Source organism: Papilio machaon, chromosome Z, assembly GCF_912999745.1.
Source record: "Papilio machaon chromosome Z, ilPapMach1.1, whole genome shotgun sequence".
Classification (NCBI taxonomy): Eukaryota; Metazoa; Arthropoda; class Insecta; order Lepidoptera; family Papilionidae; genus Papilio; species Papilio machaon.
This window is the reverse complement of record NC_060016.1, coordinates 7,580,979-7,604,768: the sequence shown is the minus strand read 5'-3', so window position 1 is coordinate 7,604,768 and position 23,790 is coordinate 7,580,979.

Below are 23,790 nucleotides of genomic sequence, written 5' to 3'. Positions count from 1 at the left end.
ATCAACATTTGTCTGTGAATTTGTCAGCGCAGTCAGACGGCCATCAGTCTCTACATCGATGGCTCCTACGAATAAGTGCCAATGTGCAAATTGACAACTTTTCAGAAGAGGCTCCCAAAGTTCCAGCAAAAAATACACATTTACAGGTGTTGTTAACAAAACAAAGAGGTAGCTTTTAACATAAAAAAGAAAAATCAACAATTTGTTACCTTGGCCCTTATATGTAGGACCCATCGACATGTTTTCTTACTACCTTTTATCATCTTTAAAATAAAAAACATCATTTAAAAAAAAACACAATCTTTCATAGTTACTGCTTTTGTATTTTTTAATAACACATATTTAATTATTCACATTAAACTTATGAGACCAGTGAACTTTTAAATGACATATGAAAGTGGAATTATTAAATTATTTTATTTTTTAATTTTTAAAAAATAAACCAAAACACGATCAATAATCCATCTCTTAATTAAAATTGATTTGCATATGGCAAAATTATAATTCATAATAACTGAAGCACCAAATAATTTGTAGATTCACACATAACCATATAAAATAAAAACTTACTATGGAAAGTAGAGTAAATCAAAGTAAACAATTTTTTTTTTATATTCCAATTATGTTAGTATGTGATAACGTATAACAAAATTACCTGAAAATAATCTCTTTAAATTGTAATATTCATTTTAAAAAGACGCATAGTCAACTCTTCATATTCAATGTCTACGGAGTTTAAATAATTATTTTTTTTTTTTTTTTTTTTTTTTTTTAGTTAATAAATGAACATTACATTACATCCATGAAATTGAGAAGCAATTTTGAATAATTCATTAAACAAAATATTTAGCCAGCGAATGTTAAAGGATGAAAGAAAATTACATATTTATATAATGTGCAGTTACGTAAACTAATGAGCAGACATAATGTGCATTTTACGCAAAAACAAAACAATATCGTTCATATAATTAATTACCTACGTAATTAAATGAAATTTTTCCATGATCTAGGTCACTTGAAACGTGAATAAAAATGCCTATAATAAATACTCAAAAATTAAACTCTCATTTAGATTAATAATTTCATCCTAAATACCGCCTTTAATTTTTAAAATACCTATTTTGCATTAATATTTTGAAATTAATTCTACTCCCATTTTTAATTTAAAATAACTTTTTTTACATTTATCTTTGAAAATACAATTTCTAAATAATTATATTTATATTTGGATAAATATTTAAATCATAAATTTCATACCTTTATTCATAATTTAAAAATATTATGTGTTTGTTTTGAAAGGGGATTATGTAACTTGTGCTAATGTTAATAAAGTTCTATTTGCGCTCTTGCTGATCTCACGTCATAATATAGACAAAATTAGTTTATAATGTTATTCGTTAGATATAAAAATTATAACAAATTAAATATAAGAAATTAAACATGTCTGCCCGTACAATAACAAAAATGTTAGCTTAACGCTGTGTATAAGAGCGGGCCGTCTGCACATAGTATTCCGTTCCAAGAGAACATATTTAGTTACGTACATATAAAGCAAAGATATTCAATGGCCTTGTATAATTGTATTAAATAATTATATGTATAGTTATTGGACTTCATATGTTTTGAAATCAATGTAAAATATTTTTCCCGAAATTGTAGAGACTGAAAGTCCAAAATTGAGTCTATAGTTTTGTACATACATACTTCAATGTTGTAATTAAAATACATTTAATAATAATGAATATTTAAGAGAAATAAACGCAATAACTTTTCTGTATTAGAGAAACAATTTGATGTAAATAAATAACGTATCAAAGACGTTTATATCCGTGTCGACAATGTAAACAACGAATGAACTCTGAAACACATGCGATGTCGAAACAGAATTTTTGCTAATTCTTTATTTAATCAATTTAAAAGGATTTTAAACAAAGTAGCACTGTGTGTTAGATATAATCATTACTGATAGATAAAATGTTCTTTTTTAATTGTTGAAGTCGCTGATAGACGTCCCTGTTTATGTCATCTTTATACTTTGCTTATGGATTCAATCCTTAGGTTTACATTTGACGTTACTTAATTAGTAAAGCCTTGTTTTGATTATTCTATTTGTTGGCTTCAAACGTCTTTTAACCGTTCTCCTGGAAGGTGTGTGAATAGATGCAATAAAATTTAATACAGAAATAATAATCACCTTTTATTTATTTCCCATACCCTTAACATTCACTGCTTCCTATAAGAATTAATATTCAAGACATAGAGAATCAAATATAATTCTAGTTACAGAACAAACATTACAAGCACTTTCATTCATATGTTTTATTTATTCTGTCTGTCACAAGTGTCAAATTAGACAACCGAAACAGTACCGATGGTACATCGTTTTGGGAGTACGTTTAAGTTCGTAATGTCCTTTCTATTAACAAAATTGTTCTACATGCATACATAATACTTATGCTGGAAAATAAGAAGGGTAAGCAGAGATTAAGAATTTCCGTACCAGAAGGCCACTACCAAAATCGGCCGTCTAGTCGCTCTGTGGAATAGAGATTTAAGTACCTATATAGCGGTTAGCACCAAGCTTAATATCGATACCTATAAGATTTAGCGATAGTATGAAGTTTGTTGCTTTATCTTCACAATAAAAAAGGTAGAAAAGTAAAAAAGACGGATAGTCGTTGGTCCCTATATAGTGATATATACATAGTGACCATACAAAAATTTTCATGCATAAATCACTTCTATATATACGTACAATTTACATATATAAATATTGACAGTAAATATACAAATTCTGACAACTTCTTAAACGAAAACCACAACAATTACCATTCTAATAGATTCAAGATACTTCGCCTAAAAAATTTTTTTTCTACATAACTGCCTTTTAAAAGATAATTTATTAGTTTCTATTTAAAAAACAGAAAATGTATAGACAATTAAATATTATACATTCAAAATTAATATTAACGAAGACAGATAGTTATGAAATGAAGTTATAACATTAAATCGTCTTTCGCAACTTTAATCTCCTAATGTAAAGTCATAATAAACTAAAATAAAAATGTGTCTTAATACTGTTCTGTTAAAAATCAGAGAGATTTATAATTATTTACTCGTAGTCACTTTAATTTTGTCATTGTATCTGTTTCGCGATTTTTTACTTTTAATTAGCAGTTAGTATCTGAACTAAAGAATGATATTTCACAGAATGTGCCCTTTGGCCGGACCACCCAATGGCCTCGTCTCTATCTTGACAACATTCATAAATATTGGTAGGTACATGTTGTATGTAGATGGCTAGATGGCGCAATTATAATGATACACTCAAGAAAATAATATATCAACATCGTACTTTATATTTAGTAACTGTCGTGATTCAAACAATTCGCATTGTTTGACGCATTCACGCCGACGTTTATTAATTGGTATTTAACCTTTGACATCGTCTCACGAACTCTTTAAATGAAATACATTGAACAATCCAATTGAAAAACAAACTAGAAATAATCATTTACTAAACTTAAAAAGTAAGAAATCATTATTGTCATCTCACTGGTCTTAACCCACTCTTGGTAGAATCGGAGCACCAGGTTTTCGTCACCCAAATCGACTATCTTTTCCTGTCCCATTTCACACAATCCATCGATCTGTTCCTTGGCCTACCTACCTATGTATTCTTCCACAAATTTAAAGTTCTCCTAGTCACATGCATATTCTCCTTCCTCATAACAACTAGAAAATAATTATGCTTTAGAGTTCAAAACGGACATGCTTTCTCTAACAAGAAACAAGTTGCAAATGCTTGCAGCACTACTGGACGTTAATTACGACAGCACTAGTCGCATTCAACCTCTCCCACTTGTATATGGTCAAATAAATCAATCAATGGCGAGCCTAGCCGGGCGTATATCCAGCTCATCACAAACAGCTAATTAGACATCAAAGAAACCTTAGCCGCAAACTTCACAAATGGGAATGCACAAAATTTTCAACGCCGTAATTGGGCCAAAGAGTAACAAATACACATAAATCATTGACAGGGATCGCTTTGATGTGACCGTGTCCGGTGTGAGGTCAGCACACCGGCCAGTGATATGTCGTACATTTATTATTTGCTCACGTATACTAGATGAAAGGCGACTACAATATAAATAAACAAATCGTGTGAAGCGCAACCTGAGACAGCGTTGAAAGGACGCACGATGAAATTATATTGGAATTCATGAGAACTACTCAATTACTTTCATCCGTCCTGTTATAACATAGTTATGTCGGTCAATGAGTGATTTGTCGGTATGATCGTTCGTAGCCAATTTATAGTCGATATTAATTCTCAAAGTCACCTTGTGTTCACGGCTGAATAAACTTTATGGTAAAATTGTTGAATAAAATTAGATCGTTCTTGGCAAGTGTACGAAGTTTGGTAATTCAATCAATTATCATTCTGTCAATACATTTCATTACGATCTAACAGATTATTCAATATAATTAATTCCATTTACTGGTCGAAAGTTTCCCAGGGAATATTCCATTACGCCCGCAATCAATGGACGTTATTTTTTATTAGATCATCTGATTATCTTGTGTTTATCTATATATATGCTGAAGTATTCTGAGTGACCATTGTTGAAGAACCTTTTGTTCTCAACCGTTCATCTATTCTACGAAAACTGTGTTATGACAATTATCACTTAAGTTTAACAACAACAATGTACCTAATCTATATTTATATACACTGCAACATTTTAATGAAATTTTGTTGATTATTATTTAAACATCCTTACACGTGTGTCCGAATAGAAAAACAAATTACATTGACATTAACCAATGTTTAATGTTTATAAAGTAAAAAATATTCAACAGAAAAATCTTTTTCGATCGTATGTTCAACTCTTTCTTAACACAATCGAATTAGCCTTGGAAGCTTTTACATACTTTAGTTACATCTTGTAACCATAATGTTTCTTTGTCGTTTAAGAATTTCAGACATTTACTAAAGGATTGCAGAATACGATGAAAAGGTCGAGATTGTGCGCCATTGTACCCGATGTTCTTTATTACTTACGTACCAATATATAACATCAACCATTGCCTGTTTAAAATGTCGTAATATGCACAAACATAATAATTATAAAAACCTAAAAATTAAATCATATATCTTGAACAACATGTCAACATCTAACATTTGTATACCTATCCGTTATCATCTTATGACATTGCTACAATATGACCATCGACTGTAGTATGGGCAATCAACATTTTTAAACGATGACTCAGTCGGAGGTACTCAAATACACATTTCAATTACAAACCCTCAGCCGGCAATTACGCGTCATTGTCACCTCGAGACGTTCACATTGTTGCATCTTCCCAATCTATAACGCCGTTCACACCTCATAATAAAGGTATCGAAACGCTTCATGTATTAAAAAGCAAATTCTAACGTCGCATCGCACTAAGTGACTTGAGGATTTCATTCAACACCCGTGAGAGCGATACACATTGACCGGCATCGAAAAGGAAAAAACTCCAAGTTATTTTTACAAAGCCTTTCTGAGCAACGTGTTGTGTAAATAGTCCAACATGTTTCAATAACAAAGAAATCTTAATAGCCGATGACGGGCAAAAGTCAATATTACAATCAAATAGTTGATTGCTTATAATTTCGTATGCTTAGGCATTGGCATGTAAACTCTAGCTTTGTCATCCAACATCACGTCTCACGAAGGCTCTCGAAAATTTGTAAGTTATGTTTCTGTTTATAGGATTAGCATAAAACATTGTTATCTATTGCATACCTGGTTACTAAAGCGTTGTACGAGAGTCTGCGATACAGTCTCATCGTGCGACAAATCGCACATAGAAATTGCAGCTTTCGTTATATTGTTTTACAGCTGATTTTTCAATCTGCTGATGTAGAGAATCCTTGAGGATGGAATTCCGATTTCGTAGCGGCGACTGCTATGCCATCTAAAATATTGGACATCTCCATCTTGGTTGCTGTTTTGCTCTTGCTTTGACGACAAACAATGAGTCGGGGCCGTCAGGGAATGTATGCATATTTTAAAATACATTAAACTGTTCTCCCACGTGGCTATTATAATATTTTGACCAAAATGTTAGTTCGTAATAAGACCTGAAATGTAAGTTAAATAAGAACAAACTGAAGTGTTAATTTATCACTGAAACAGTATATCTCAAAATTGTTAATGCTAGTTCTCTCGGTACCAGTGATCATAAAATAATTAAAAGAATTCATAATATTAATTAGATTCCATAAAATTATTAAAAGCATATCTCTTGTTTAGATAACATCGTATCTTTCGGCCGAAGTTTGATGACAATAGATAAATAAATTAGGGACGAAATTCATATAAACATTCGATATAAATTCGCGTTTTGTTAGCCTCCGAATCGTGATCGGTTAAGGTTGGCAAAACCGTGTAGTACGGATGAATTGTTAGTTTCTTTTTTATTTCGTAATACTTAACACTTCACAAAGTCTTTATATGTATTTGCACACTTCATACGATTACGGAACGATATACATTATTCTTTCAAGTAATTTAATATTATTAATTAAACAGCGAAGTTCATTGTAAAAAAATATATTACCTGTACTGTTATTTGTGATTAACTTGTTAATGAACCTAGATATATTTTATAAATGTCCTTTGATATTTGTTTTCGTAGTACCTATATAGTATCGATTGTAAGCAATATTCAGGGTTAAAATAAAATACAAATAATGATCAACAGAAAAGAATATTAAATTACAACCCTACTTCTGAGCTAAGCTCCCACCCAATTCTACGGGGCATCTGAATGATGGCTTGTATTATTTTTTGTGGGCATACCATGTCATCGGAACGATTGTGGTCGATTCCCTATGATTTATCGATGTCCATATTACAAATACGACACAACATTATGCGATTCTTTATTTCTTCTTTAAGGCATATTAGTATTCCGTCAACAATTCTGCCCAGAGTTTGTTTTGTCATACCGACTAAATGTTATTTTGTTGGAATTTCAAATAAACAATTGTTGGACATTTTTTTGTGATATTCATTTGTAATATAATTAATGCGGGACTTCAATCAGCACTGCTGATGTTCCCAACGGCTGATTCAGCCGCTCATGAATTAAAACTACCGTATTATGTTTTCTTCACGACCAAGCTCCAGATACGTCTTAATTTGTAAATAAATAATTAAAACAATTAGATGAATGACCGCTTAATTCATTCACCTCATTCATTTATAGTCTTTGGCTCTCATTTAAATATTTTTTGTAAAACACATAAACAATGATTTTTACTATCAATAAATGTACTACTTTCTACAATAATCAGTAAGATGAATATTTTATGAAACTTTTTACATCATAGTAGTTCATTATAGCAATGTTCATTAAAAATAATTTATATTTTTGTTTGCCAACATTTAATCATATTATAGTATTGTATTTTTCCTTAATAAAGTGCAGGCGCGTTTAGTCAGCACATTATGAATCGCTCGAGCCGTGTGGGAATCCTCATATGTGTCTGTGACAAATCTCTTTCAGCACGCATGAATATTAATTGATCCTTCGTGTGGTCAAGCGGTAATTGTCCTCAGTCTCGCCGAACTGTGCACTCTTATTAAAATAAAACGTACATAAATAAAACTAGTTTTCGCACGCGATTCCGTCCGCGAGGAATTGAAAAAGAAACTTAATTAATAGCCTATGTATTCTACCAGACTTCTACATCTATGCCAAATTTCATCAAGGTCCGTTGGGCCGTTATGGAGATACCTTCTAACAAAAAAAAGAGAGGTGTCAAGGGACACCTGGATGGAACGAAGTTCCTTTCGATTAATTAGTAAAGGACCAATGTTTATTCTATGAATAAAAAACTTAAGTCTTCACAAGAAGTACATTTTATTTCTATGAATTTTCGTTATATATTGTCACGTCGTTGCCATGGTGAAGTAGCGCTCATTCGTCGTTAACATACTTACTATAGCAAAAAGTGTCGTGACAACTTTTCGTAAGAATTTTTTTCCTTCTAGCTCCCTTTCAAAACGCGTGATAAGGAACTTCGTACCAAAAACCCATCTATCCATCCAAACATTCGCATTTATAATATTAGTAAGTAGTAAGATAATTCAAATATTTTAACCTCATTTAAAAGTACCCAAAAAATATCTTTAAAAAATATTCTGTCAATAGCTTTTACGGTTTCCTAACGTGCAATAGGTTTTACTATCTATAAAGTACCTAGTTATATTAATTAATAATCCATAATCTCAGACAGACTACCCATCTAATAATTTTGAGAAAATTTAACAATTATCAATTTGCTAGCTCTTGACAACGGGAATCAAATTCATGCACCGCGCAATTTATTACCAGATCGTCCACACAGACATACCAGTTAAAAAAATAAAAACAAGAAAAGCTCACTAATGAAACTTTAAGTATTTGTAGTCTGTTAATTAGATACGCATTTAACACCGAATGGCTGCATTGTTAAAATATTTCAGCAGCTCTTAAATTTGATAATCTTCCTAACGTTGAGTTTAATAGTAAAATTAACAACGCATACAGATATTTTCCCACAATAACTACAATAGTAGAACATCTAACAATGAATACAATATTAAATAGTATACATATAGTATACACGGTTGAGAAAATATACATGTATAATATATTATGGCTTGGTACTACTTGATTAAAGTTAGCTTCGGCATGCGAGATCCCATTAAAATAACTTTTGTACTATTAATTCCATTAGTAAAGAGCTTAATGCTTTACCTTATAGTCTACTTAAATCCATTAAGTGGTTGAGCATAGTATTAAATAATTTAACTGGCCGTAGAGCCAACGAATTTCACATATAATCATATGTTAATATATGTGTTTCGCGTTAAACAAACACAACAATGATAAAATATAATAATTATGCTAAATCGCTAAACTGGTCTGACTAGAATCAGACCGTGAAGTCTAATTCCCGTGCAGTGAGCCCCGTTGCGGTATTCTACTCATAGAATTACAAGTTATTGTCACTTCTTAAATTATAACTTTTACATATTTTATTTTTAATAATTCAACGAGAACGTCAATGACGCAATTGTGTGAACGGACCGGACCGTTATCTGATACGTTCAGGTTCGATCTCCGCCATGTACTAATGTGTTTTTTAATTTTCGAATTTCACATGTACATTCATCAGACGTTCATACGACAAAAGGAAAACATCTCAACCTGTACTTATCGGCGACGAAATTAAGGTTAAGCAATCCGCACTGGGCTAGTGTGGTTGATTATGGCCTCCAAAATGGGTAGAATCTTCTCGGTGGTCGTATAATAAGCTGCCGAAGAATTTTATACTCATGGTTATAGGTGAGTCAACGGCTATAATAACCGCGTTATTATTATTAATTTTTAAATAAAAATTTAACTGTTGTTGGAATCGAACCAATAATTGTCGATTATATTAAATGGATAGAACTAAAATCTCTCTAAAGTGTGGAATTCGAGCCAGCAGTAAGCACGAGGCAGCGAGATTTGGGAAATAATCCATTCCGATATTTACTTTTATAAGTTTATTTTTTAATTTTAACTATGATTCATAATACCTATACGTATGAAAATAGGCTAATTTATATGATCATATTCTTGATAATTCTTTAAAGTACTGTTAACTGTTATCGTGTTAAAATTTTGCCTAGGACGTCACATTTGTTTCCGTTTTTACTTTATAATTAAACCATAATTGAAAATGTCGCGACGATTACGTAAATAGCATAAAACATACCTATTCCAGTTAGCGTTAAGCCTCTTTGCACGGTTTCAATAAAACTATATGAACAAACATACTTTCGGCCAATGAAAACGCAACATTATACAAAAGTGACCCTAAATCGCCGTATCCTCGGACCAGATAACTCTTAATTTACATATTAACGAGAAACTTTGCATCTGCAATACCGAAAAATTGCGGAGCCTCGGTGTGAGCGGACAGGTGGCAGTAGCTAATCTCTTATGCTAGTTTCACACGAGGGCAGAACAGTCAGACTATATAGTATTGTTTGAACGCATATGCCTGCGCATTGCGGGGGAGGGGACGCATAGAAAGGGGAAATACTTTGTATTTGTGCTTCCCTTCCTCTGTGGTCTAAGGGTATAAGCAACCCATCGGCATTTTCACGGTCAATTCAGGTGGCCGCGTGTCGGTTGCCTCTTAACGATATAAAAAATATGCGCTCAAACAATAGCAGTACTGCACTTTCTGCTGGCCTGCCTCACGGCCCTGCCTCGTGTGAAAACAGCATAACCGCTTTCTATATTCATTGAGTTCGTTTGTTGTTCTGTTATGAATCTAATTTAATTGTTATTTCGGAGTTATTTCTTAAACATAAATTTGTATAACCATGGGTTTCTACTGCCTAGATTTTGTGTTTATAGTAGACGATTGTACGAAATACACGTTCGTATTTACTTTGTTAGTACTTGAAATAGTTATAAATATAAACATTAAATAAATCTAACAATCAAAAGGAAGAAATTTTCTGTTATAGCATATGTATAAGAACACTGGATAATGTGCATAGAGCAATATTTATGTGACACATTGGAGACCCTCAGTTAGAGCTGCACAGATTCTCATTGTTTTTCTGAAAACCTCAGCAATCTGTTTGTAATCCAACATTAAAGTTATTATTTTTATACCGTCGAAAGTTACGTTAATAACAGTTAATGTTTGTTATTTAAAAAATATAAAAAGACTGACCGTACGTATATTTCACTCAGGGGAAGAATAATGACACTTAACTCGGACCTAACCAGAATCGGCTCAAGAGTTCAGGCTACAAGAGGTCAGAAATTGATTGAATTGACGTATATACAAAGCCACGTACATACTCGCAAAAAACATTACCCTCCAGAGTCAGTCAGGTAAAAATAATACAAAATCGATTCTGAATGAATATAAATGAGTCGAAATGTGTTGAAGGTGGAAGGCTAGTGTTGAAATATTTCAGAAATCAGTCACACTGCGGCGCAGTGCGGTTTCGAATATCGTTTCGAGTTATTGGAATTGATGGCTCCGCTCTTGTTGTTCTCGTCTCCCGACTGAATTCGAACCAGCGATTGTTTAACTTATGCTACTTTCACACGGGGTCAGAATACTGAGGTAGTAAATACAGTATGACAGTGCGGTACAGCTATTGTTTTACGATTACGCTAAGACAGAACGGCCCATACCCATCGCTAACCGAGAAGTCAAAAATATGTATATGGAACTCACAAAGACTTTTGATATGATACGTGCTTATCTCGTATTTATTTATTTACATTTAAAACTTTTTGACGATTAAACACTCAATTTAGCGCTCTTCGAATGTGAATTTTCCAACGGAGTCAGTACCGTTATGTCAGTAAGTAAACGTTCAGTAGAGAACTATTCTACATTGTCTTACTATGTTGCCTTCGTGTAAAACTAACATTACGTTCAACCAATGCTTGGACAATTAAAATTTCCAACTTATATTGTTTCATGTAGGGTTTCACGCTAACGAACCTCACTTGTTTGTTTTAATGCCTCGATGATTTTCGGTTTCGCCACGTAAGTTTCTTCACTATTGCGAATTAATTAGTCAATAATAAATTAATCAATAAATAACCGACCGACATATAAGGTTGAAAATTAAATACTAATAATTTGTTATTAGTCTGCACAGCTTAATAAGAAAAAATTGTGTCCTAAATAACAAAAATGCCATTCTCTTCCATTCATTTTTAAATGCTGTTGGTATGGCTTGGGATTTCTATGTTAGGAATCACCTAAAAATATTTCTATTCTTTGTATATTAGATGTCTCATCGGTGGTAATCTTGCTTATCTCACACGAAAAAATCATTAAATTCAATGTTGTAATTTTTAGGAAAATTTACTGGTATGAACGAAAAGTTCTGCAATCCTTCAATTTTATCTCGCTATCACCATAAGTTTCGTAGAACTGCCAATTTATTAAGCGGTTTTTAATTATTATGACGCAAAATAATTAAATTCTGTAGCGCTTTTAAACCAAACATTAATGTAATAAATTCTTTAAAGTACGATTTAAGAAACGCACCTGCGTTAACACTTCGTACGTTTTGACATCACGTCTTTCGTTGTCGTTTCACACAAGCTTACATATACTTATATGTAAGCTTGTGTGCAGATACTTAAGCAAATACTTATTTGGTACGTCATCTATTATATGTATTAAAAAATCTTTATATCATTTTATACGACTTATATGATTATGTGGTCGCAGGCATCTTATTAAAATCTAATCAATTAAGTCTTCAATATATTTCTCCCATCTCATGTTAGGATAACGATAAATTAACTATGAAAGTAAAGTCAAATAAATCAAAACTACACCAAATTCAGAGTGAGACATTTTCGAATAGAATACGTGAATTATGTTGTTTTGTATTGCCTAAAGCGGCATTAGCTTAAAGTGAAAAATAAACCAATTTGAACGGTTCACACCAATTACATAAAATCGAAGAGACACGACTTATTTTAGAACTGCATAAAAGACGGACCGAAATATTCCCCCGTAAGTTTAAGAGACTAAAATATGTATAGAGCGGTAACTTCGGGGGACGTGTGGATAGCAATTACGTAAACAAACAGGGAATCCAAATGAGAACTACCATACCATATTAGAAACGGCTCATTAGGTCTTTAAGCTGAGATGACAGCTCTATAAATAACATAGCCGCTGTCCTCGGCGCTTATAATTTTTTTTGTTTATTTTAAGTCATTGACACGGAACGAAAGTATTCACCGAGGATAGGTTTGCGGTGACTAACATCTGTTCTTGAGAGAGGTTTTTTAAGAAATTACTACTCTTTGAAACATTTAGTGCTTGTTCACGTGGAACTAGAGGGCGCGGGCGCGAGCGTTGTTGAGGACGAGGTCGCGTGCTCGTGTTCACATTGACAGCCAGGCGTTTGCACGTTCGACCAGTTCAAACCAGTTAAACTTAGCTGACGTCACGAGTGAATCGCGCCGTATGCCACTAGTTCGACGTAAACACAGCAATATAAAATCTTATATTTGATATAATCGCGACCGCGCCGCGTGACTAGATTGCTTGCAGCCGCACCCACGGTCGTTCTTTCAACTTGAACAAGCATAACTATACATAGAATTGTTTTACAGTTACTAAGTTAGTCCTGAAGTGTACATTTGTAAACTGAACTAAAGGACTGATTAAGTTAGCATTCGGAATACTTACGTATTACTCTTAAAACTCATTTTTGATTAAAAAGGTTTTAAATAACCAGCCTACAATTTAATCGCCGTAAATGTATGTTTCTAGTTAAATCAAAATTATTTGAATATTCGTTTTATGTACAGTAAGGGATTAGAACACATTTCTAAAGTTATTGTTCACTAAACACAAAAGCAAGAACTACAAGAGAATACGGTTAATCTTTTAAAATAATCTTTTGCGCATTTTCCATAGCTACTATCAAATTGGTTAAGTATTACTTGAAAGTAAAATGTGTAAAAAACGAGGAGACTTTTAAACACGTAGTAAGGCAATAGTAGTAAGTCCGGGGTGGGGCTACGATCGTCTTGAGAACGACGCGCAAACGAGCCTAACGCGTGAAGCGATGACAAATATAATCTTTGCTCTAAGACGACTTGACTTGACACTGTTGTTATTCCGAGAAACTGAGAGATTTATTTTTACTCAAAGAGCTAAATACTCAGGTGAAAGATTTCTCTGTTGTTAGTTCGGCTCGTTAAATCTGTCGACGGTGCGGACTCCATTTCTATACAATCGCGTCAATGATACCGAAAAATCTTCCCCGATCTTATTCCTTTGATATAACTCTCAAACGTGAATAAACATTATAAATACTAAATGACGTCCACATCAAATAAATACGTTTTCGTTTCATGTCACCGGTCATAAAATATAAATATTCTGTTAAATTATAAATATTAGCTGTTAATAAGAATTTAATTCCGCGAATAAATTTAAAATGAATTAAAATATTTCTATTCTGATTTTATATGATAATTTTACAGATAACTTTGTACGTTAATTAACAATATTTCTTTTATTTTACCTTTTAGTTTAAAATCTATTTTTTTTTTCAGAAAATTAATGTCATAATTTGAGTCAATATAAAACATTTCGTATTCTAAAAATAAGACAGAGACTAAAGATTGCCATTGTTTTGCACCATAAAATTATATTTACACTGTAATACATACTTTATTAAAAACTAGCTTTTACCAGCGACTTCGTCCGCGCGGAATAAAAAATAGAAAACGGGGTAAAAATTATCCTATGTCCGTTTCCTGGTTCTAAGCTACCTGCAAACCAATTTTCAGTCAAATCGATTCATCTGTTCTTGAGTTATAAATAGTGTAACTAACACGATTTTCTTTTATATATATAGATATAGATAGATATATATTTAAGTTAAAACAAATCGATTTTTTGTAAAAAAAACTTATAAAGCAAATGAAGTTTATATCAGTTATAGTGATAATTATTCCTATTTTAATACTACATTTTATTACGATTCGTACAAAGTCATAAACGTGATTTTGTTATGTAATTATAAAACATTATTTTTTTTATTTCAACTTAAATTTTGCGAATTGTTTGTACAAACGAGGTTATTTAAGTGGGAACAACATTATCTTTGCAGCTTGAAGTTTTTCATACATTTAATTAGGCATAATTTTAATGTAGCATACCTACGTATAAAAATTTTGTTTAGGTTCATTTCGATTGTTATAAAAACATTTGACAGGCAACGATAAACTCCGACTTTAAACTAGTTAAGTGATCCCCTTTATGTTTAGTATAAGAAATTAACACTAAGACTCTTAGCTTTCAATTAAGTATTAAGAGTACGACAGTTTAACGTTTAAAGTAATTGATTTGTCCGACATAAGAATTAACCTATTCATAGATATATTAAAATGTATTAACAATGAAGTAGAACACATACAATGTTGTAAAGGCGTCATATTAAGGCCCCATACCGTGCTAGCTGTATTTCATACAAGCTAACAGCCGCAAAACAATTAATACGATGCTCCCTCACTTAGTAGTACACATAAAGAAATCTCTATTTTTATTATAACGATCTTGCTTACATTATACTTCCTTATTATCACGTTTTATACATTATATTTAATATACAGCGCTAATTATGAACTGGGTGCTTCGTTAATATGAGAAAAGGCACGCCCGGGAAATATTTGAGAGGAGGTTAATAGCAATTGTCTTTTTTATAGCTAGGGTTCAGTGGGTTTTTATTTCAAATACTGTAGAAAGGTACAAAATATGTTAAATAATTACAATAAATCTGAGTGTGTGATTTTCAATATTTATTGCTTGATATCATACTAGCTGTCGCTCGCGACTCCGTCCGCGCGGAAAAAAAACGTAATAAGTAGCATATGTGTTCTTCCAGTCTTTGAATAACTTTTGTGCCAAATTTTACCAAAATACGTTGAGCCGTTCCAGAGATACCTTCAAACAAACATCCATCCATCCATCCATTCATACATAAACTTTCGCATTTACTTATTAGTAAGATATGATATGTCTAAAAAAACTATGACTTAATTGATATCTAACTTAAAAATCAGGTAATTGAAACTATCTGAACATGGAAATATCTGATTGTTTTAGACTTATATAAAAATAAATAAGTAATGTACTTATTAAATATAAATTTTAACAAATATATAACATGATGTCAAAATTATGACATTAAAAATAAAGATTCTAAATACAAGTGTATCAATATAAACATGATTGAAGGTATCGTACATGTAAAAATATATTGCACTTCTGAATTAACAACAAACCAAGGCCTTATGAAACAAAAAAATCTATCGTAATTAAATATAATTTTAATTAATATTACATTTCGAAACAAGAATTATGTTTCTGTACCAAGATGATGTTCGTAAATAAAAATAACTGACATACTTTAATCAACTTAATATCATTTAATACGTCAATTATATTGTTTGCAATTAATTGTACGAAACCCTCTAAACAAATGAAGAACACCACATTCTTTGACGTCATATCTCGAGTTATTTTAATTAGACACACTTATTATGCTAAGTAAATGTGTTTGAACATGTAAGTTTTTGGTTCTAGTTAAATGACGGGTGTAGTTACATATACCATTCAACGGTTTCCACACACTCAAATCTCACTTTAACTGTGACATACTTTGTCACGTAGCATTTATTGCTATAAACATAAGGGTTATTATTGCATAAAGATGTATCTTAGGTACTGTCAACGCGGTATTCTCAATTAGCTAGCAACTGAATATCGTAATAGGAATTAGTGCTGTGAAATTAATGACAAAGACATATTTTCGAAAGTCATGATGCGACAATTAAGAAAAAACATAATATACACCTAAAATGTTAACTCGCTCACTGTGGGTTTCTGAGACAGAAATCTCCGTTTAAAACATAGTGTTATCTCTGTTTTGTCAAAGATAATGTGACACTGTGACGATACTACGGGATACGATACTGATATTTTGGTCTCAGAAACCCACGATCTCGAAATTGATTTATAGTTTTTTTCTTATAGGTAAAAATATATGTAAACTTTAAACAAGTTTGTAAATAACAAAATTGAACTGCTTAGAGTCAGCTTTTGTCTTGTCACTTGTCAATTAACTTAAAATCTTTCATTTTGATTGAGGTTATTGAGGAAAAATTGGGGTCCCTGGGGAATCATAATTATATCGTAGCTACTACTCTACTACTACTCCAGAAATTAACTTTCGGTATGTAAAATCAGAAAAGTGGGAAATTATAATTACACATGTCACTAGCTGACAATGTCATTTATTGCCTATAGATTTGTTTTGAAACGTTCCAGTGTTTAAATTGAAGATACAGAAATGTCTGTTTGTAATACGAGTATGTCTATAACTTTTTATTCCCATTGAATTCGACTTTACCAAATATTACTAATTGCTGAACATTGACAAACATTCCGCCGAAATATTGTTTTTACATTACATAAACATTTAAAGTTGAAAATTATTCGATTCAATTCACATTACGTGTATTATTAAACAGACACGCTTCTAAGTAACGGAAACAACATCAGACAGAGCGATACAAGCGGCGTTCACTAAATGGACATAATGTATTCCGAAAGCCTAAACAATACAAGCTTTATTAAAATGCGTATTAAAACATATCATAAAATGCGACGGAGTTCGTTCACACGGGCTCGGTTTCCATGGTACGTTTTGTGAGACGTTAACCGTCGGACCTTTCCTTGACATGTTTCATTTTTAATATTTCGAACGTCGACAATTTTTCTCAACTCTTTAATGTAAAGTCGCGTAAACGAGCGCTTTATGTGTGAACATGTTAGCGATTTTTCCGGCGTCTTAAATTTACAAATGGCCGTTTCAAAAGCGCGCAGACGACATTAACTCGGTGAAAAAAAATGTCTCCGTAAGTAGGTAGTTAAAAATCCGCTGTACCATTTATTTACAAGAGTGAATCCGTCTTAGAAAAACTAGCGTTCAAAATTATTAATGGTTTGTTTGAATGAAGCGTCACAGAGTTCATTGTTGGCGCGCACTCGGCCCGGATGCGCCTCGCTGACACTAATTATTCCCATAGTGCTTGAATGATAGATTGCCCTGGACAAATCACTTCTGGCCTCACTCCCCAACAACTAATAAAAAAGTGATGTGATTAGTTAGTTACGACGGCCCACCGATTGTTAACTAGTACGAGTAGACTTTGTCGACTCAAATTTAAAGAAGACTCTCTTGATTTAATCTCGCACAGTTTTGTCAGATTATCATGATGACATATATTTTAATACTTAGGTGGCCAATAATATATCGAAAAGTGTTCGGATAAACGTAAATCTTTTATATGCGAAATTTGTGCAACTGAAAAATTTAAAAGATATTATTTCTATTTGCAACCGTAATTACCGAAGCGCGACCGGTGAAAAGGAAATAAAAAGGAAAAAAGTAGCAGTTTGAGTAACGCTATAAAAATCAAAAGCCGTTTAAGTCGACCGTGAAACTAAGTCTTGGCGCAAGTTAGCAGCGAAATTTTCGACAGACGTTAAACCAACGTAATTAATGCTAATCTGGTACAAAGCAACCCTTATCCATGCGAGCTGTTTCAAGCAGCAGGTGGGGCTCTAATTAAGAACTTCGGATGTTGGTTAATTATTAGCTTTTGCCTCTACATAGTCGGTATAAGGAGCTGCAATCGTATTTGATCGGATTTATTAACGATCACATAGATGTATATACGAGAATAGTTTGTACTTTTAACTTTAAGACAATAAGACAGACTTTAATTTTTTCTCAGTTTCTATTTATTTTTATATACAATATATTAAATTTTGTTTATATATTAAATCAATTTATTGGTTTATGACAAAGGAACGTTAGTAATCAAGGTTTTATACATACGAAAACGATGATATTTTTTTTTCTTAATTCCGAGATGAATTACGCAATCTAAAATTTGTGGTCTGTAACGGTGGCTTTTTATCGTAGTGACTCAGTATTGACAATGTTGTTTTTGTTTTATTAATAGACATAAGAGACAGGATAAAATGTAGTAACATCACGTCACTAGAAATCTTGCTAATATTATAAATGCGAATGTTTAGATGGATAGATGTTTGCTTGAAGGTATCTCTGGAACGGCTCAACGGATCTTCATGGAAGAACACATAGGCTACTTATTAAGATTTTTTCAATACCGCGTGGATGGAGCGACATCTAGTGTTACATAAAAACATAGTGATTTAGTTGTATCTTCGTGAACATACGAAAACGTTGTAGTGACAAGTGAAAACAGTGACCGAGTTTTACGAAAAAAAATTTCTGACACTGATCACAGACGGGCATCAGTCATTCTTGACAACCGAACAATTGTTTTTTATAAACTTTGCTGTCATTTCATTTTGTGCCATTTCAGTCAAAGATATTTAGGACAAGATTAGAATATTGTGTAACTGGACTATAGTTAAACACAAATTTATGGTCCGGTGACAGAGACGCTGCGCTGCTATCGTGGTTGGTTCTGTTATATAAAACGTACTTAGGCATAAACAATTAAAAAAAAAATACAAGACACCTGCAATACGACAAATAGACTGTTCTGGTGCTAGTGAACTGTTATTATTTAGATATGACTTATGCCCACCGGGTTAAATATCCTTGTCGATTGATACCTGACGTTGTATTCAAACAATGTTTTATAACATACTCGTACAAACTATGACATATTTACGAAGTTTTTAATTATAAAGATAGACAGTAATAAAATATATATCAAAGATAAACCTAAACTATATCAAGTTAGTAAACTGTTCAACTTAGATCTAGGAATAAAATACAGAGATAGTGGTGCGCTACCCCTTTGCTCACAATTGTACACAATTAGATTAGGATTTGTGAAAGATAGTTTGAAGTTGACCTATCAACCTCGAACAAAGTAACAAAGATAAGGTAACAAATCGGCTGAGTGAGTTCGATGCTAGCTGAAACGATAGCGGCGCGCCACAGAGCGCGGCTCGCCGGTGAAATATTATCTCCTATGAGTTACCAGTACCGGTCCTCCGGCAGAGCCGAGCCGAGCATAATGACATTTTAGTATTACAACATTTTATCTGCGCGGGACGAAAAGTTTCGAGATAAGTTAAACGCCAACCGGTATATTGTTTCAGAAAGTTGACATCCATTGTAATTTGTTAACGTCAGCCGTACGCCGCGGCGACAAAGAGTCGTATCTGCGCCACAGGGCCCGAACCCACCTACATAACCTAAAAATATCCCTCGACCGTCTCTTCCTATCTGACGTACTGATTTAAACAATTATTATAGGCCCGTGCACACAGACGCATAAAATATCCAACATAAATCTATTAGTTACGTTACTTAATAGCGGCTACCGACTGAAATAGCGATAATAAGTCACCCGATGGTATCGCGATAACTTAAACTCATTTTGTATGAGGCATTACTGTTAACTTTACTTGAAATTTTGAATGAGGCATTAGTAATAGATGACACTGATAAGAGTGGAGGCACTCCGTCTCGCCTACACGTACATTAGCTATAAGTACAATCGGGCTTCGTAAAGTCTGACGTGATTGATTCTTCGCGAAAACAACAAGCCTGTCCGTCCGTACGGAGGAGGCGACGCGGCCATTGCTACCGTAAGCTTACCATTATTAATATACCAACTAGCGTAACTAATTCAATAAATCTAAAACAGCCTTCACAAGAGATGAATGTAAAGAGATAAGAAGTTAGAATAACCAACAAGTTTAAATGTACAAATGTCGTAAAAAAGCTCATCTTCAAAATCTGGCGAGATCATGATAAATCACAAACTTAAAAATACTAAGAGATAATAACTATTAATGTCAATAATATAAATGAAAAACAAAAAAAAAATTGTTATAAAAATTGTTTTAGCGTAAATTATACGACTATGTGCGTAGGTCTCGCTTAAATGATTTCCTTTACAAGATCCGATGCGAAGCTAATTCCAATCATTATTTTATATAATAATAGCTGTCGCCCGCGACTCCGTCCGCGCGCAGTTAAATAAAAATTAATAGGAGCATGAAAAATAGATAGTAGCCGATTCTCAGACCTACTGAATACGCATATAAAATCTGGTAAAAATCGGTAAAGCCGTTTCGGAGGAGTACGGTAACTAACATTGTGACATGGAAAGTTTATATATTAGATAACTTTATATAAAACCTTACAAACAATGAGATAAATGTTTTTCCACTTCACAAAAAATGATTGCCTAATAGTGCATTTCCACTGTGAAATTAATTATAGAAAAACATATTAACATCTTTCTTATTCATTCTCTTTGTAATAACAGAGACAATGATACATTTTAATACAAGTATTACTTCAGAGGTATTTCTCGATCACATCCGAAGTGTAATTTAACATACGAGGCACCGTGCCTTATTAGGCCGAACCGAATTACCTAATTACCAAAGTAACTGTATTCAATTACTTTGGTAATTCGGTTGCTATGGACCAATGCTAGATAGACCTGGCCACATTTGGTCCTAATGCTTTCAATGAAAAGCCGATACCAATTGCTTTCTCTATGATTATTGTGCATGAGAATTAACCAAACAGTCGATCTTCTGTGTATCTTATACTAGTGACCCGTATTGACTTCGTCCGGGTGGCAAAGAATACACGTGCAATTTATTTTCTATGTTATATAATTTTTCAACAACAGCCCTTCCCTTTGAATTCCCGTCTAGTAAAATATTGATTAATACAGCGTCACTGCCCGCGAGTTGTCGATCACGCGAATTTTCTGTTGCGCTATTACCTGCGAAAAACATTACCCACCATCTAAGGCAAAAAATAAAACAACAACAATCAATTCGCATGGCAACTTTAAAACTACCATAACACAGTACCACCGCCGTTCCCGTGATTATTCATGAAAAGATTATCCAGATGATCCCTCAAGTCCTAATTCCTAGGGGGGTCGGCTTTGATAACTGTACCGTGGCTCTCGTTTTCAAATAAGTAAATTAACGTGGAATTGAATTAAGTTTCGTCCCGAGTCGTGATTATGGCGATTTAGTGAGATTACCCGAATGTGTTAAACGTCTCTTGTTGGGTTGTTGTGGAGGGCGGGGCTGAGGCTCATTGTTTAATTATAGATAGTGCTTTGTCGTTAAGGAACCTTGTTAATACAAAGTAATAGTTTTAATAAGTGAACGTATGTTGATTATTGCAAAAAAAACTCTTGATCGTCAAATAAAAATGAAAATATCCATTTTTCTTAACAGCGAGATTAAAGGTCAGGATCAAATAAAAAGAAACAGGGAGACTTGAAATGTTATTCAAAAGCTACAAAAATCATCCAAGTTGGTCAAAACTGACATCTCTCGCTGTTTTGCATTAATGATTATGTTCATACTGGAATTTAAGAATATAATATTTGAACTGATCTTACAAACAGCAGGCACCGATTTTTACTCTTAAAATCTAATGACGTCGTGGTAGCACTACTACACTCTTGGTAAGGAATAGAAAATTGCATTACAGTTTTTAGTGTAAAAATTGAAAACGTTTTCACAAAATATAAAAGTATAGAATTAAATAGTGTTCAGATTGGATTTGAGTGACGCTACCTTAGCGTGTGGCCTCTGAAGGCGCGGATTTCTTTTTGTTCGTGTTTGGCCGCGAGGTGGCGTGTTCGACGCTCGGTAGCTATCACAAAGCCTCGTGAAGATCGATGCCGATAATTGAGAAAATGTTACGAACGCTGAATCTTAACACCGATTTATAACTGCGACGGATAAATTAAAAGAATCCAAGCGCTGGAGTCGATTGTTTTTCTCTCCGATTCTTCAAGCGATCAGTACGATAAGCTCGCGACCGGACTTTATGTTTAGTTGTTGGTACGTTTGTACTGTGTAGGTAGCTCCTCTCGCCTCCGTTCACATTTATCGGTCGATTTTGATAACACTTTAGCTTCATTCAGAACTCATTAACTCGTTTGAATCGTTTAATGTCAAGTATGTGATTTCATTATTTCACTCACAACGGTTCATTGTTGGTTTAAACTTTTCTTTTGTAAATTAAAATATTTTTGCGACAAAAATAATGATAAGTAATAAATCAATGCTTATCATTTTTCAACCAAGAGTGAAGGAAATAAGTTAGCTCAATGAATGGCCTCGTGTTTCTTCAATATTAAGTTTATATACTAATTAAATTATTTTATAACAGCTTAAAAACTAATGTTTATGAAAAATAAATAAAACACGGTTTAAAACTTTAATTACGAGTTAAATAATGTGTTATGGAAATATCAAACAACAGTAACTATGTACATTTAATACATTTTTTTACTTAAATAACAGTGCCATTAAATTTTGACATCTTTTACGACTGTTTGAGAGAATTTAAATACAAAGTTTTGTGCCGAAGTGTTTCGCAAAGTCAATAACATTGCCTTTTTATGTCTTTCCGCCATTGTTTTGTTTCTAAAATAATAAAGAAGTTGTTAAATGCAGATGTTAAAACAGTATGAGTTGAAAGCTGCGTGAATTCATGGTCTTAAGTTTATACTTTAAAATTTCCTGTTCTAATTAAATACAATTACAAAAATAAAAACATTATTAACATAGTCCATTTTTATTATGTTTGATTTTTGTGTCTACTAACGAAACTAACCAAACAAAAACAAATCCGTGCAGAGTAATGGATTACAATTAATAAATGTGATTTCGAAAACATACACTCTTAGTTAACTTAATATCACCCCTCAAAACACGCACACATTACGGATCATTAAATTCTTTGTGACTTAGTGCTCAATACCACTCCACATCCCTCCAAAGTAGAGCGACTGATCAAAAATTGAAGTAAGCGTGTCATAAAGGGAGGGGGTGTACTCTACAGACGATAATTCACAAAAAGTACCCACGCTTTATACCCGCAGAAGTCTGAACGCGACATAATCATTCGCAAAACTAAATTTAATGCTAATAGCACTTTTTAAAATAAAACCTCGGCAGGGCTGGGCGCTTACTGGCATTATTTAAAGTGATTTTAATTATGTTGAAAGCAGATGACAGGGAGTACCCTCCTCTTTACTGTCCGGCCGACCGCCGTAACACCTTCGTTCTGTCTCCTAATATTTTCGCTTGATAATTATTATCGCGAT